A 17,689-nucleotide genomic window follows, 5' to 3' on the forward strand; every position below is an offset into this window, starting at 1 on the left:
CTTCCTAACCTTCCAGAATAGAAGACTCCAGACCTCATAGTGTGGTTGCAAACAGAATGAGAAAGACATCTGCTCTCCCCACCCATCCTATCTCAGGAGGCTGAATCCAAACCGGCATGCAAGGTGCAAGCCACAAATTCCTGGGGCGTCTTCATGCACCGTGGAACTCAGACAGAGGCCAGGAGGCAAGCCTTTGAAAATTCAACCCAGCAAATGTTTTCATGCAGAAATTCACCTAAGTGTCACCTTGTCAAATTTTGAAGTTTAATACTAAACAACAGCTGTGGAACGGAAATCATGAAGGGACAAAGAAATAATAAAGGATACCAAGTAAGCACTTTGGTGATATGCCAGTTGCTGGATATCTTTCCTGACAAAATTGAACCTTTTATTTTGATAAGTGTTGTTTGTACATCATAAAAGATCAAAGGAATATCATTAATGCTTACAGAAAGAAAAATTAACATACTCATGATTAGTATTTGGTTTAATTAATCAAGGCTGAGATTTTGCTCCTGAGCAAATAAGATTTTGTTTGAACTACCCATTAACTTATCGGAATTTATCATTCTTTATTTCAAAAATGCATGTGCTGATACCTGTAATCAAATAAATAATTTATTTCATGAAAATTATTAAACCTCCAAAGAGAAGTATAAATCGAACATTTATACATTGATTTCTCTTGGTCAGATATAGTTACTGGGCTTTTAGCTTTAATAATTAAAGAAGTCAAAAAACTACACTAATTCAGCCTGTCTTTGAGATGATTTTATGAAGGAAAAATAATTCAAATAGATGGTTTACCTCAATAACTTGGTCAATAGAATCAAAATAGTTGATACAGTCAATGCAGAGTCTTTTTCTTTGAAAAGACTAATTTGATTAGTCATCAAATTAAAATTCTGGAATAATGAATATTCAAGTGAGTTTTATGAAGAGTCAAACTAGTGACCTAGTTATTTATTTAAGATGGTATACCCTGTGTCTCTTTAAGTAAAATGTTAAAAAAGAAAAGAAAAGGACATGTGCCTCTGAAGCTTGCCTGAATAGCCCCCAATGGGGGACACAAAGCCAGTCCAAACTGATGGAAGCAGAACAGGATACATGTAAAGCACCCAGACTTGCTCTTAGTATATTTCAGGATTTGAAAATTCTTTTGCTGACCTGAGAAGCCAATGGAAACAAAGTGCACCAATTCTCATCTAGTGGAGGCCACTTTAGTCCGTTTGTCAGCCTCACAAGCTCAGCAGGCTGCAGTGACAGATGTTAGAGGCAGACCTCACAAAGGCAGCGATATCCGCATGCCAGGCCAGAGATGGCCATCAGTGAAGCTAATCTGCTGAAATAAACTTTCTGCAGACACTCATGCATGCTAAATCTACTAGAACCCCATACACCAATCCTTAACTCCCCCAAAGTCTGACTGCACCAACTATGAAGCCTGGATGTTTCCAGAGTAGGGGACATACCTGGAAAACACTAAGACCATGCCGCCCTTCACATCACCAAAAAAAGAATATATACAAGCAGAACAGAAATGAAAGCCACAATGCACCAATGTCAATCGGTACAACCGGAAAGCAATGTCAATATTTAGGGAAAGCCTAAAGAAGTTCCACCTATTTAAGCTAATAATTCCCAAGAAAATAATCTAAAATATAGATTTGTGTTCAAATTGTGCTCAAAGATGTTCATCAAGCTATTACGTCTCCGATCGCTGGGAATCCTCTGAATGTTCAACAAAAGGGGAGAAAGTGAATGAACTGTGGTAAAATGACACAGGATAACTCTCTGCAGCCACTAGAAACAATGTTCACAAGGATCATTGGCCTAATATCAAAAGTGAGTTAAACTTTGTTGATGAATGCACAGGATGCAAAATTCTATACACATTATAGGCCTGATTCTATATAAATACTTAGTCTTATAAAAGACTGAAGGGAAATACACCAAATGTTAATAGCAATTGACAATTGCACATGGTAGTACATGTGATTTTAATTTTTTTTTTCCTGTGATGATTGCTCAAAAGAATCAATTTTACTATAAGATTTGTGAAAAACAGAAATTTATCAAGAAGAGCCATATCTCAGAAACATGGGAGAAAGGACAGGGGGAAGTACCCCCGCCTGATGTCTCTCCCAGGTGCTGAGAGAGGGGTGCTCTCATCTGCGGGCAGCTCCAGAAGCCCTCTCACCTGTAATCCACCTGGAGAAGCCCTCAGCCATTTACACAACTCCCTTCTACAGCTTTTTGAGTCAACACCTGGTTGATGTTCACGCCACGATGGTAGAAGCTACGGAGCCCAAGTTGTCTCATTGTCCACTTAAGATTTAAAGAGCCATGTGAAAATGGACTCTTAATGATCTAACCTTCACATTGTACCCCACAAATGTACAGTTTTGATTCATCTATTGAAACTGACATTGATAAAAAGCATATATAAGATAAAATGCTGGACTGTTCTACTTTGTCTCTGTCTCAGCTGTCAGTTTTCATTGGAACTACTTACTTTTGAATCCAGGACCTGTTGTTCATGCCAGCCTACAGCAACGTAGTCTAAGAAATACAGGTGGTAATCCTCCTGGCTAACCTCTTCCAGTCCTTGGAATTGTCATGAGTACAGGCTGCAGGCCCTCCATGGGGTTTCCCAGTGGAGAGGGAGTTTTTCTAATGCCCCTGTACCCTCGGAGGACTTGTTGCTCTGTATCCCAGGAGCTGGGTGTAGGAGGTGCAGGAACACACCAGGGGCTATGCTGGGAGTGGGGATCCTCACAAGCAGGTTGCTGAGAGGAATGGCAGGCAGGCTGGCGATGCTAGGTGGGAAAGAAGGGGGAGGTGTGAAGGGCAGATTCATTGACACTCCTTTCTGGGTGAGGTCCAACCTCTGGATGCACAGCATGCAGCCTGGCCTTTGGGTTATCTGGTGCTGGAATGTCAGGTATGCAGCCATGGCCTTATTAAACTTTCTATTTTTCAGAGATACCCAAGTATTGCATGGATTATAACCCACATCGAACATGATGGTCATTATTGTGGGGTCTGGATGGGGTCTTGGTGGCTCACTAGAATGACTCAGTGAATATTCATTATTTAGCCACAGGTGCTATATGATTTGCTCCATTATGGGCCTTCATGTGGGGTCCACAGTCAGTATTTGATTGATGAGGTATTGTACTTTGGCAAACACATAAAAAGCCAAGGGATGATCTCATTAAATGGGTGGCACCCTGTGACTATGAAGGACAGAGGATACCCAGGTCCCAGACATCCACTGCAGGACGATCATATTCTTTTGGGCAGAAGATTTCTGGAGCACAGTACCATGGAATACCCCTGAACTTGTTCAGCTTTTGTCTGGCTATAAACCTGGTATTCGGGCCGAAGTCACAGACCTTGATGTTTCCTCCGGCATACATTAGGATGTTCTCAAGCTTTAGTTATATGTGCATGATGCTCTTTTGGTGGCAGTAGTGCATGGCATAAGTGATATGCTTGAAAACTCTTCAGGCCTCCTCCTCCTCCATGGCACTGGCCCCAAAATGTAGTGCCATAGGCATCCCCTACCTGCATGCTCCATTGTGATTCTTCCAGTGGTTTCAATAACTTGAAACAGCTTGACCACATTTGACCACTTTGCATATAATGACAGGCAAGTTCCATTCTGTCTTGGCAGGACTTTCATGGCCACATTTGTCCTGATGTGGAGATGGTGAGTCTGTTTTAAGTGAGAAAAGCTGCTCCGCCCAATGTCCCTCAGTACCTTATAGTGATCCATGAGGGTATCCCCATGGGAGGAACTGGTCAAGAGGCCCTGCCATACTGTCATAATCTCACTATTTTAATTAGTCTCACTAAACATCCTCAGCAGCAACACCAACTAAGGATGCTAGCAAAATAAAATAAAATAAAATAAATTTTTTTTAAAAACCCAAATTAAAAAAAAAACACAAAACAATATACAAAGACCAAAACCAGAACAATCAAACCACCAAATGAGGTGTCTGTGAGTCTGAACAGACACCATCAAGAGCTCCATGTATGTATGGATAAAAAACCAGCTGCCTTATATAACCAGTGTTTGAAATTCCCTCACAATGGGGCCTTACAAAGTCAAAGCAAGAAAGGGCCCAGTCAGGGATGGGCAGAGTTCACAGTGGTCATTCTCACTTTCTGGCCTCCAGGACTTTTTCCACTTTAATAATAAGAAAGGACTTAAAAAATTATAGTGAGCCAAATAAACCTTCTATTTAAGTTGCTTTTCTGAGGTATTTTGTTAGAGTGACAGAAAGCTAACACAGAAAATTGATACCAAGAAATGTGGTTATTGACTATATCTGACCATGGGTTTGAAAGCCTTTGAACTAATTTCCAGAAAATTTTGGAAAATTTTGGAGAAGACGACTGGTAAAAGCTTAGAATACTGTAAATGGAGCTTAGTAGGGGATGCTGATGGTAGCACAGTAGACCAGCGTGCTTACAGGAATGTGAGAGTAAAGACTGTGCTAATGAGGTTTCAGACGGAAATGAAGAATCTATTCAAAACCAGACAAGATGTCATTCATGTTATATTCTGGCAAAGAATTTTTTATATTTTGTCCATGCCCTGAGACTTCACATGAAGCTCATTTTAAAGGTGACAATTAATCTGGTGGTACCTTCAGATGGAAAAGAAGATGGAAAAGTGGAACATAAACTCTAAAAGTCAAGAATTCCCCAGAAATTACCTATTTCAAGACAGCACAGTGAACAGGCTCTGATGTGACTATTGCTGGCTGCTTTTAGCCAGGTTTACAGTGAGAACTGGGAGTAAAAAGCAGAGCCAAAAGATTTGAAAAATCTTTCAATTTTGCCAGAAAATGAGAAGGTTTAAAGATGAGGCCAAAGAGGGTACCGTTACTTAAGAGATTAGTGCCACTAAAAAAAAAAAAAAAAAAAAAAAAAGTAAGTACTTTGCACTAAGAAATTGACCAGACCCCATCCATGGTAGGCTCATGGGTGTGAAAGTGTAAAATCATTTGAGACTGTTTTGAGAAGAGAGCTCTGGGGTATCCTGCTGGCACGATTCCTTCCCATAGTTTTGCAGTGCAGGCACTCAAAGTTCACTGCGGCCAGCTTTTCAATGGGCCCAGCTGTTGCTCTCCCTGGTGCCAGATTTTGGCATCTTCCACGTGGTGCTGGTCTTACAGGCATGCAGGATGTAAGAGCTGCAGGTTCATAGAGTCTTCCACGGGGATTTCAAAGGAAACCTTGGGAGTGCAGATAGTGCATCAGGGTCAGAATCCCAGGTGGCAGCCCCTAAGAGGGCAATGCAAAAGGCTATGAGAGTGAAGTGGAAGTTGCAATGGAGATCCCAGGAGGGTAGAGATGCCAGGAATGTAGACAATCTGATATAACTGGGGTGGAGCTTCCCAAGACCTTTGGAGTTCATATTATGCCATGGTGTAAACCAGATGCCGACATGGAGCTTTAGGATTTAATATTTGCCCTGCTATGTTCAGGTCTTGCTTTGCACAAGTTGGTCCCTTCTATTTTCCCATTCCTTTCTTTTGTAATGGGAATGTTTACTTTGTGTCATTTTATTTCAGGACTATGTAATTTTTATTATTATTATGGTTGTTTGGTTTTGTTTTTCTTATTTTTAGAGGGGCTCACAGCTAAGAGTTTGCCTTGAGTCTCAGAAGACATTGAACTTAGACATTAACGTGATATTGGAATTAGACCACAGGAACTCTTGGAAGTGGATGAAGTGCATCTTTCATTGTCAGACAGACATCAGCCTTTGGAGGGTGGGGGAAGAATGTTAAGATTTAGATCTTAAGTGTCTTCCCAAAGTTCATGTGTGAAAGGTTGGATCTCCAGTTCAGCAGTGTTCAGGTGGGGCATTTGGCAGGTGATCGGATCATAAGGACTCTGACTCTATAAGCAGATTATGAGGATTCATATGGATTTAAAACTGAATGGGCTATCAGGAGGTGTTAGAAATTTTAGGAGGTGGGGCATAGTTGAAGGAAGTAGGTCATTGGGAGCATACCTTCAAGGGTGTATTTTGTCATTTTGTCCTTGGCTCCCTTCCCTATTCCCTTTTCTCTCTGCTTTCCAGACACCATGAGGTAAGCAGCTTTGCTCCACCACATGCTCCCCTTCATGATGTTCTGCCTTACCACAAGCCCACAGCACTAGGGACAAGTGACCATAGATTGAAACCTCTGAATCTATGAGACAAAATAAGTATTTCCTCCTTTGAAATCGTTTTTCTCAGGTATTTTGTCACAGTGATGGAAATATGACTAACATACTTCCCAAGGGTAACATCTCAGCCCTAAGTTGGGTACCATAGGAGAGGGCTGCAAGAGAAGACCCAGCCCCTCACTCTGATTTAGAGCCCTTCCAGTCTTTCCTGAAAGCTGAGAGTCCAACTCTGCTTACCTGGCATGGCAGACACTGCCAGCTTCATCCTCCAAGTTCAGCAGTTTTCATACCTCCTTGCAAACAGGATGAAGTATATGTTCTCAGTTGGGTTTGGGGGCAAAACAAGCAGAGCTATAAAGGCTATCTTGCTGTAGTGTTGAGTAAAGGAGATGTTTGCAGAAAAAATGAATCTATTCCCTCCAATTGCTTCTGCTGACCTGTCTGGGTTCTAAGACAACATTAGAAACTGGGTTCTACTTCTCTACAGAGCAGCCCCTAACCCCATACACTAGCAGTCCTTGTGCCCTAAACCCTGCTCTCAACCCAGAGCGACTTACTGGTTCCTTTGGAAAATGCCAGTCAGAAAAACCAGACAGGGAGGATGCTGAGCAGAAATGCCCCTTTCAATATTATTCTAAGCATCACAGCAAAACTTCCATACACCTATCAGCTCAACTTAGGAAGTGGACATGCCAACCCTGGACACAGTGGCCTATTTAGAGAAGTTTTGTTTCCTTGAGAGGTCATATGTTCGGGCTGCCTGTAAGAATCACACTGGAATCTGTTAAAATTAATTTCCTCTTTTTATAACTTTCTTCTGTTTTATAAAAACTTAATGGAAGCACATATGTCCAAGCAAAAGCAATTTTTAAAATAAATCAGGGCCCAGGGTCCCTAGTTTTCCTGATGAGTGGAGAGATCTCAGTAGACACTGGGAAATATTTCTAGTCTCTTCGAGCAGACTTCATGTCCTATAACCCACCTTGATGTGTACCTGGTGATAACTTCCTCTTCTTGCTCTCTACATCATGCCCATCCTTCCCTCAAATTTGGATTTGACATTCAGCCTTCTCTGATTATACTGAAACACCCTCTGGCACTCAACTCTTCTTTTCAAACCAGATTCTCCTTCCCCCTTCACTAGATAGACCCAGTTCCATGGCCTGATCAGCCTTGTCCTGATCAGTCCACTCTTGGTATTGACAATAAACAAGTTACCCTTGAAAGAAACCAGATCTCTGTAAAAAAGAACAGAACAAGGGTATGTAGTTTTTTAAATATATTAGATAATTCCTTTTCCAAATAGAGGATCCCCTCCCCTCACAGTCATGGTGCTGTATCAGACTCAACCATAACTAGTCTTGTGGGAGGTTCCTATTACAACAGTTACCTTACCATATGTGCAGAGCATTCTAGTTTTCAGTGCAAAAACATGTAGCAGGTCACCCTCACACCTCTGTAAGATGGGGAAATGAAGAATTATTTTCCAAATTTGCAGATAACTGCAACTCAGAGACTTGGCACTGAGTGGCTTATTTCCCCTGACTTCAGAGTGTACTCACCTGTGAATAGTGATGATAATAACTATCCCCAGGAGTTGTTATATGGATTAACTGAGATAATATATGCAGCTTGCTGAGCAAAGTGTCTGGAACAGGGGCCACATTCAACAAATGCCAGCTCCTATGACTGTTAGGTCAATGGGAAGCTCAAGGTCACATAGCTGGAAAGTGACAACACCAGGATTGGAATCCTGGCCTTTTCATGCCAAGTCCCTGCTTTTTATACCTCCTCCCCAACACTGGAAGAGATGTATTCAGGCATGGCTGATGGCCTTAGAGAACTTACAATATTTTGTGGCAGGCAAATGTCAATCACATGAAAGAATAAAGTGGTTATTCCCACAAAAGCAACTATCATACAAATGAGTATCTAGCTCACAAATTATATAGTTCTTTTGTCCAAAAGTGGCCACTAAAATGTCTTTTCATACAGATATTCCAAAACTCAGGATTTCTGTTTCGGCCCTTGTTTCAGAGTGAGTTGAGCATGAGGAGATGAAATATGAAAGTATAGTCTTCTCCCACCCCACTATAGAAAATATTTCTGTGGGCATTCTGAATTACAGGATATTTGAGCTATTCTTGGAAACATTTCTTTAACTTCTAAAAAGCACCATCCATAATCATACAATTTATTATTATTTTAAAAAACCAGCTTCAGCTAAGATTATGGCTCCTCCATTCCTCAACTACATTCATTAATTTAGTCTATTATATATGACACCTGGCAGTTGGTAACACAGCAAAGATACAAGGACAGTGTCCATTTTATAGTCAAGGGCAGAAAGCACTTGAGGAAGATGGATATGCAAACATGCACAGATGCAGAATTAATAGGAAGTCATTCTGTCCCCTTGATATTCTTCACCATAATCCTAGAACCCAGGATCATCAACCCTAGACAATACTATCTCTTTATAGCAACTTGACCTCCTCATAAGCTGGCAAAAGAAGAGTTCAAAATTCTGTGAGGTAGAATGTTGAAGCTTCTTTATATCTAAGCGGGTAACTGATTAATGCACATGTGAGCAATTCATACATTGGAATGTTTTAAAGTGCTGTGTGTTTTTGTATTCCCAGCATATAATTCTTTCTAAGACAGATAGATAGATGATACCCAACTTAGGGTTGGCCCTTATCAAAACTATGGAGTATGAAAGTTTGTCTTCCAAAGCACTTGACATTTTCTTTCTCCAAGTCCATGACTCTGGAGGCAAGGGGTGAGGCCCCCATTTCCTGAGCACCTTCAATGAGGTCAACTGATGGGTGGTGCCTAGTTTACATCATTATCTGTTTCAGTACTCACAACATTATGACAAGTATGTTAGGAAATGCTCACAGAGCTTAAGTAACATCTAAAGTAAAGAATGTGATCAGTCACTATGAAGATTCCTCTACTTTAGAGCCTATGAAAGATTCTCCCCTGAACTGGGCTCCCTCAACATTAGATAGTCCCTTTAGCTCTGCACTATGGCTTCATTCACACCAGGCCCTTAAGGACAAGGCACCATCTGAGTTAATCTTCTGCAAAGGTGTTTGTATTCTAAAAGTGACAGGTAGGCACAATCTTAACCAAAAAACAAAGGCTCTAGTAGTAGAATTTGAGACAGGATGGCAGGATTTCAGAATACTGAGGCTGCTTGAAGAGCACCTAGCCAAACTCTTCTATTGTGATGCAGATTTAAAATAACTGAAGCCTGAGAGGAAGCTATACAACAAATCAGGTGCAGAAACCAGTTGAAAGCCAGGACTTCTGACTCAGTCCAGTTCTCTTTTATGGCTACAGCCACAAATATTCAAACACAGGGAGATAAATAGGATAAATAGGCATTATTTCAAAGTTATTATCAATTCACAATGGCAACTGAGAATGCTGAGAACCTTGACTTCAACACTAGATATAAATCTTACTAAGTGTATGCCTAGACAAGACATCCTCTCTTGGCTTTGCTTTCCTTATCAATTACGTGGGAGAAAAACAGCACCTGCCACACAGGGTAAGCAGCAGGACTGAATGTGATAATCTAAGTGCAATTCTAACTTCTTTGTGCTCAGCATATAATATGCACTGAATGAACGTTAGACATTGCTCTCATTATCATTATTATGGCCACTGGTAGTAGTTCAAATAACTGAGTTAATGCTTTCACTCTTGGAAACAGAGGTAGAAACAAGTTCCTGCCATCAAGTTCATCTCCTTCTTTGCCAAAGGCAGCCCTAGACAGTCTCAGGTAAGTAAGATCAGCAGAAGGTTAGCAGCAGGAATGAAGAAGTTACATTTGAAAATTAAAGTGCCTACTGAGCATTTTTCATTTGGATGTTCAAAATGTTTAAATTGCTATTTTCTTTGAACCTGCTGTTTCTCATTGACTTCTTACCTCAATCAAAGGCCTGAATATCCACCTAACATATAAGTTTCTCCTTCTATACCAATTGCCATTTGGTGACCAAGTGCCACCTGTTCTCCCTCTCACATAGCTCTCTATAGATCTCCCATAACTTTCCCCTATTCCAACTGGTTCAAGCACACTTAATTGTGTGTGTGTGTGTGTGTGTGTGTGTGTGTGTGTGTGTGTGTTTGCTGGACCAATGCTCTCAATTCTGAGCTCATTCATTTTTGCAATCCTACCTCCTTACCATCTCCAAATTTATATTTTGCAAAATATACATAAAAATAAATCATATTAAAGATTGTATATTTCTCCTCTTCCACAAAGTATATTCACAACCCAGGTTCTCTAACATTCTCTAACGTCAAACTCTCCTGCTAACCCCTCACCTCAGAACACCTATTTTTCTTTGAAAGGGAACTTTCCACCACTTTCAACGTAAAATGCCTAGTGCCTTCTCTAGAGCACTCCAACCACCCTTTCAGATCCAGTCCAAATGAGGATGCTCCTGCCAACTCCTCCAAACTCCCTGTACCCTTCCTTCCTTCAGCTGCTGCTGAACTTGTTCTTATCTGCATTAAACATTCACCATGCTGAATCACTATCATTTATTTTCTTATCCTTTCCTGCTAGATTGATTTCTGGGAAATATGTGCCTCATTGTTTTAGTGCCTGGCACAGGACCTACGTAGGACACAGTAGGTGCTAGAATCAATCAAGTGGATGGCATAGAAAGTAAAAGGAATAGGAAAATGGGGCCTCAGTACTGTCAAATTTGATCTCAACAATGTGAACGCTAGTTTCTGCACTATATATGACTCTCTGTAAATAATTATGCATGTAGTTTTTTTTAAAGGGTGTGCAATGAGAAAGCAAATGAGAAAGCTCTCAAGTTGGCATTTATGTCTGTAAATTATTCTTCTCTGGAGAGAGCCCCGTGCTCTCAGATTTAGGTAAGTTCTTCAGGACCTGCATACACTAGGCATTTTCAAAGCTCTTAAGATCCTGTAAGTTTAGTTGAGAACACTTCCCACACAAAATCCTGAGGACTGAACTCAGATAGTAAGGACTCAATAAATGCCGATTTGTTTTGTAGTGGATTGAAAAACCAAGTGCCACACACCTTTTAGACTAATTGAACTCAAAGACTGATCATAATCATACTTAATATAATAGCTCTAAAGCTAAAGAAAATCAATCAGGATACTGAAAGGCAGCCAAGTGTTCACTCCCCTGACTTTTCTGCTATTGATACTAACCTGCTTCTTGATCCTTTCCAATTTCTGGGCATGTCCATCTTCACTGTAGGCCCAGAATGGAGGGCTCATTAGCAAGTGTTACCCTGTGCCTGTGATAGACTTGTGCTGGGTTTGGAAGTTGGTGGAATTAAGGATGATGAAGGTGTGAGAGTTGAGTTGCATTGAAAAGAAAAATGTCCTACTTCTCCTAAAGCCTCCAGTCTGTATGATAGGTGGCATGCTGGCTAAAGAGAAGGGAGAGCTGGAATGCTGTAGAATCTTTTCATCTTCATTCATGGAAAATTGTGGAAGTTTATAAGAAACCTTTTGTTTTTACTAAAACAAGATTTAAAAAAATAGCTTTCGCATTGGACTCATTAGATGTCCACTAATCATCTCTACCCCAATGGAAGAAACAAGAAAGTGTCAAAAGCATACACTCTGCTCTAATCCATTAGGGGGTAAGAAAAAGACAGCAGTGCCTTGGAGAATAAATCATTAACTAAAAGTCAAACCGAGGCACCCTGGAAACCAGCGAGATCCAGAGGCAGCTGAGGGATCAGGCGGCTGGGATTTGCCAGTTCCCTCTGATGACTTCTGGAGCGAAGCATCCCACAGGCAGGAGGAACCCAGCACCCAACGCTCCAGTCCATTTCACTTTTCAAACTTGAAGTTATTTTTAGATGACCCAAGCCCGCTAATCCCAAGCAGGACAAAATTCCAGCCTGCTGTGCCTTAAAGCACCTTCCTTGTCCCCAGAACATTCCGTTAAGCCCTGGGAAGAAAGTGGTCTCTTTTCTCCTTTGATCTTTGGGTGGTCAGACTTCCCTCACCCCCTTTTCCAAGCCTCAATCTGGGGGATCACAGTAGTCATTCTCGGTCCTCCACATATGCACCTGCTGCTGCTCCTTGAGAAAGCGAACCCTTGGGCCACTAGGAATGGGGAAGGGGCTCCTTGACATGCGCCTCCTAGAGGGGTCCTGGGAGACCTTACACCATTGCCGCTTCAAGGACTGACCAATAGGTGAATAGAGAGCCTCTGGCCCCCGCTGCCCCTTCCCAGACCCCAAATTCGGCCGCGCTTGTCTGCCCCCTGCCGCGATCACCCTGTACCACCGCGGTCAGCCCTGGCGGGACGGGGTACAGTGGAGAGCGGCCGGCGTGGTTACATAACCGACCTGCAGGGCGTCCGCGATGCGCCGCGGAGGCAGAGGCGGCGGCGGCGGCGGCGGCGGCTCCGGCAGTCCGCGGGGGCCGGCGACTGTGGGCGCGGAGCTGCCTGCTCACCTGCGGACCTGTGCAGGAGCGTGTGGAGGCGCGCGCAGTGCGGGCCTGGGCGTGGGGCTGTGCGCCGGGCGCCCCGCCTCCCGGACTCTGGGTCCCTGGGTCGGTGGGTCTGCGCCTCCTGCCCGCTCCTCCCCGCAACCTCCGCCGCCGTCACCCGGGACAAAGCGGCTCCGGGGAGGGGCCGAGCGGGCGGCTCTCGCTGGAGCCAGTGGAGATGGGCGCGCCCCTAGCTCCGACTCATCGGGCCAACCTCCAATCAGACCCCGGGAAACCAAAAGCCCCTGTCTGGCCTCTTCTTCCCTCCTCTCTCCGGACCCGGCGCCGTTCCAGGTCCCCCCACCCACTCCACCTCCCGGGCTCTCACCCTGCCTCAGCCCCACAGCCCCTCCTTTCTTCTCTGGGTGCAGAGAAGGCGATGTGGACCCCCTGGGAGCCTAGCGTAGGAGCCTGTCCATAGGAGCGCTGTCTCAGTGAGAAGGGACTCCTGGGGTCGCACCCCGGATGCGGACATTCGGGGTGCTGAAGGGTCAGTTCTAAAGCTAGGGGTGAGTGGGCAGCCACAACCAACATGAAGCTGGTAGAAAAGCAAAGTGTGGGTGGGGGATGCTGGCAGAGGGACTCTTAATAAGATGACTGAGCCCAGGACTCTGGCTGAGGAAATGTCACGAAGCCCCCTCTCGGGTGCTTCATGGCTTCTGCGCTCGTGAGCGCTGGCGCCCTCTTGCTGGAGCCCTGCACCCGGCCCAGCCCACGCCGCTGAAGGTGCCCTGCGCGGGCTGCACAGCTGTGCCAGTATTCTCAGCCATCAGACCCCGGACAGAAGGTCTCTGGCTTCAAGAATTCCTATTGCGTGTGAGCCCATGAGACTAGGAGCAGGAGGCTGGTGTCTTAAGGCAAACCGGCTGAGAGACAAGCAATCTAGCATAGATCTGTTGCTAAACAAAGTTAACCCCGGTGGAAGCAATTCAGAGGGAAGAGAAAGTCTGTGACTTGCCGGTAGCACAGGTCAGGACTGAGTTTGTTGGCAAGAGAACGCAGAAGATAGGGAAAGTGGGGAAATTGAAGGAAGGGGTGGTGCAGACTAACCTGAAGTGGGGAAATAATTGAATAACAAATTCAAATCAATTCTGTGTTCTGTCATCTTTCTAATTGCTACCTAAATAGGCCTTTTTCTTCTTGCTTCTTATGCTTTATCGCTTCTTAATAACAATATTAAAATTGTATTGAAGCAATCCATAGTCTACAATTATTCTTTGCTTACTCAGACAGTATGTCTTGGTCCCTTTTTTTTCTATTTAATCTGCATTAATATAAATAAATACAGAGTTTAAATGACATTTTTAGAATTGAAAATGGCAGATTTATCTTCCACCCTTTTGATTGCAGAAATCCGGAAGAATCTGTTCATTTATATGAATTATCATTTGGGACAGAAATTTTTTTAAAAGGTACTCATATTTGAGCAAAATCTTGCTTCCTAGACTTTTCTCTCATTGACTCTAGTTCTCTTTTTTGAAGTGGCTCAATATGTATTAGCTGTTACAAAATGATCATGGTCATTTTCCTACCATCCAGAAAGAGGTATTTTTACTTTTCTAGATGCTTTCTAAGAGTTTTCACTGCCACCTAGGCCTTCTATTACTAAGGGAAATTCTGTGTCATCTTGTGTGGAGAATGGATGATAATAAATGAGACAGAGAAGGAGGTGGAGTTCAAACCAGCTCATCTGGTTTATCTTGGAAAGAGTGAGATATTGCCAACAAAGTAAGTGATAATGGCAAGAAGAAGAGAAGGAAAGAGTTCACAGAGTCTGTGTTTGGAGTTGGGTTTGGAGATCAGGATGAGGCTATTGGGTGACAAATGTTAAAGTGGTAATAAAGAAGTAGAAGTTTTGTTTGTTAACATTTATCAAGCACTTACTATATGCTAAGCTCCCTGCAAAGCACTTCATTTATGTTAATTCATTTAACCCTCACAACAACCCTATTAGGTAGGTACTATAATTCCCTATAGAAAAGAAAACACAAAGATTAAATAAATGACTTGCCCAAGCTAACCAATGGAAAAGCTAAAGTCAAACCCAGAAACTCTGGCTTCGGACTCCCCACTAGACTAGGCTGTATCTCAGTGTTTGCACACTACATTATACATGTAAACCTATTTTGACATTTGAAGGGATTACAACAAAATTAAAAATACCTTCCTTGCCAGATGCAGTAGCTCATCACTGTAATCCCAGTGTCTCAGGAGGCTGAAGCAGGAGGATCACAAGTTCAAAGCCAACCTAGGAACTTAGAAAGGCCCTAAATGACTTAGTGAGACCCTGTTTCAAAACAACAACAAATGTAAAAAGGGCTGTGGATGTGACTCAGTGGTTAAGAATCCCTGGATTCAGTCCTCTATCCAAAAAAAAAAAAAAAAAAGAAAGAAAGAAAGAAAAAAAACACCTTTCTTTATATTATTGTCCTTTTGCCAATGCTGTTTATAAAACTTTGTTGAGAAGTGCTCTCAAGACGAATTTAAATGGTCACATTTCTCTATAATTATCTATAGGTAGTTAATTAATTTTTAATGAACCTGCATCACTATACTGACAGTGTTTGATAACTTTATGAATAAATGTGTTGTCATATCATTGGTTTCAGCATTACATTTTTTAAAATTAAGATAATGTTCACATGATGTAAAATTCAGCATTAAAATCGATGGCATGCGCGGGCCTGGCTCAGGGCTCCAGCAAGAGGGCACCAGACTTCACCAAGTGCAGGAGCCCCTAGAGCACCTGAGAGGGGCCAGAACAATTAGACAAAAGAGACTTGTCAAATACCACAAAGTAACCTAGTGGAATTTTGTTGGGATTACATTGAATCTATATTTCAAGTTGGGAAGAATTTACAAATTGACAATGTTTAGTCTTTCTATCCATGAACACCCAGTCTCTCTCCATTTATTTAGTTCTTTGATTTCTTTCATAGATTCATAGTTTTTTTCCATATGTATACGATACAGATTTTGTTACGTTAATGCCCATTTTTGACCTTTGTCCAGGTTTTAATTGGGATGTTTGTCTTTTTTTATGTGGAATTTTAATAATTTTTTAAAAAATATTCTGGATATTTGTGGGAGGCCAACCTCACGGGTGACTGAGTTACACTCCCCAGCTGGGTGCTGAGGTGCTGAGTCACAGAAATGGGTGTGTCTTGCTACAGCCCCATGGATGAAGCTACGCTCACCTGTTCCTTTGTAATATAACCCCTTGCCCTGTTTAGGGTAGAATCTTCCATGGAAGTGCTTTGTGTGTGTGTGTCCCCTTCTCTTACTGTACCCTTGGGTGGGGCCTACCCAGGTGTCAGTCAACCTGCTGACAGTGGACATCATGAAGATAGACTCAGCCCCCTGAAACCTGACCCCTCGCCTCATTTGAATAGCTTCTCCTCAATAAAAGGGGTCAGCACGTGCTCTCGCTCTCTCTTTCTGTGGACCCTTAAGGTCAGAGGAGCCATCACAACGACCCCAAAGAAAAAGGTATTTGTGTATCTTGTGTGGTTATTTCGTGCAGCCCAGTTAGCCCAGTTTAACTGGAGTGACCCCTGAGCCTTTTAGTCTCGAGAACAGAAACCCAGCAGATATTAATTTCTTTACAGATATTTCCTCACATCCTCTGAGTTATCTTTTTCTTGATAGTGTCCTCACTAATAATACAAAAGTTTTTATTTTTTATTGTTTTTTTAATAAAATAAATAACAGCGGAATGAAATCCAACTTGTTTTTTGTTTTTCTTGCTGTCCTTTTAGTATCAACAGCATTTTTTTTTTTTTTTTTGGCTGTGGGTTGAAGTTTTCTTCATATAGATTTTGAACCTGTTTTATTAGATGTATGTCTCCATTTCTGGATTTCATCCATGTCTTAATCAGCCTGTTCATATCTTTGGAGGCTATGGACACCTCCCCATAACTGAGTGTCCTTTGCTGTCTGGCACAAGACATTCCTGTCTTGTCTTGTACTTGGTCAGTCCAAGCCTTGGAGTCAGCCATTTCTTCAAGAAGCTCTTTGGTGGCTGCAGGGTTTTGTTGTTGTTGTTGTGTGTGTGTGTGTGTATGTGTGTGTAGATTCATGAATGGGGCATGGTAACTAGAACCCTAAAAGCTAAGCACTAGGTGTGGCTTATTGTTGTGTGGTTGCTTTTAATCTCAATAAAAGAGCTGGGGAAACACACACACACACACACACACGTTTGTAAATACACACATGCAATTACATACATATATACACAAATTCACATCTTTATTTCTACATCTATCTCTATATAGTGAAACTATTGAGTTTACTGCTATCCTGCAATTATAGTCCAATACCAGGCAAGTCCAATACCAAGCAAGCACACTACCACTGAGCCATATCCACAGCCTCAATCTTCTTCAGATATTTTTCTGTTAAACATATACCTCTCCCAAGCTACGTGCAGTGGCACATGCCTGTAATTCCAGCAGCTTGGGAGGCTGAAGCAGGAGGACTGTGAGTTCAAAGTCAACCTCAGCAACAGCAAGGTGCTAAGCAACTCAGTGCGACCCTGTCTCTAAATAAAGTACAAAATAGTGTTGGGGATGTGGCCTAAATTCAATCCCCAGTACCCTCCCCCCTAAATACCTCTCCCTAAATTCACTTCCCATTCTTAATCTGTAGAGTTCTTAGGTAACAATTTTTATTAGAATGATCCCATGTTTCAAGTTGAGATCATTCAGATCTTAAATTTTGCATTCAGTGTGTTTAGTATTTGTTATAGCATGCAAATTTGTGTCATTGGCAAATTTTCTAAGTATGCTATCCAAATTGTTGATAACGTTGAATGAGAAGAAAGCCTAGGACTTCCATCAATGTCAGTGATTGTCAAAGAGCAGGTAGACGTCTTGCTCACATGGGTGGATCAGAATCTCTGAGGACTTTCCCATAATACATATTTGCTCCTGTGACTCTAGAATGTTCCCAGGATATCCATGCTTCTACTCCTTTACCCTTT

At 42.3% G+C, this 17,689-nt stretch overlaps 1 protein-coding gene across 2 annotated transcripts in view; it reads right to left on the reverse strand.

Annotated features, from left to right (window-relative positions):
* The window catches only part of RCAN2 (regulator of calcineurin 2), a 245,762-nt gene extending 232,929 nt beyond the window's left edge, over positions 1 to 12,833 (reverse strand). Inside the window, exon 1 of one of the 2 annotated variants that reach the window (XM_081296302.1) lies at positions 12,564 to 12,833. The gene's annotated coding sequence lies outside the window, so the exon portion shown is untranslated. The remainder of the gene's footprint in view (positions 1 to 12,563) is intronic. The other variant, XM_081296303.1, reaches the window with a different exon arrangement.
* Between the last annotated feature and the right edge of the window lie 4,856 nt (positions 12,834 to 17,689).

The sequence above is a fragment of the Spermophilus citellus genome, assembly GCF_964194105.1.
Source record: "Spermophilus citellus genome assembly, chromosome: 5".
NCBI lineage: Eukaryota > Metazoa > Chordata > Mammalia > Rodentia > Sciuridae > Spermophilus > Spermophilus citellus.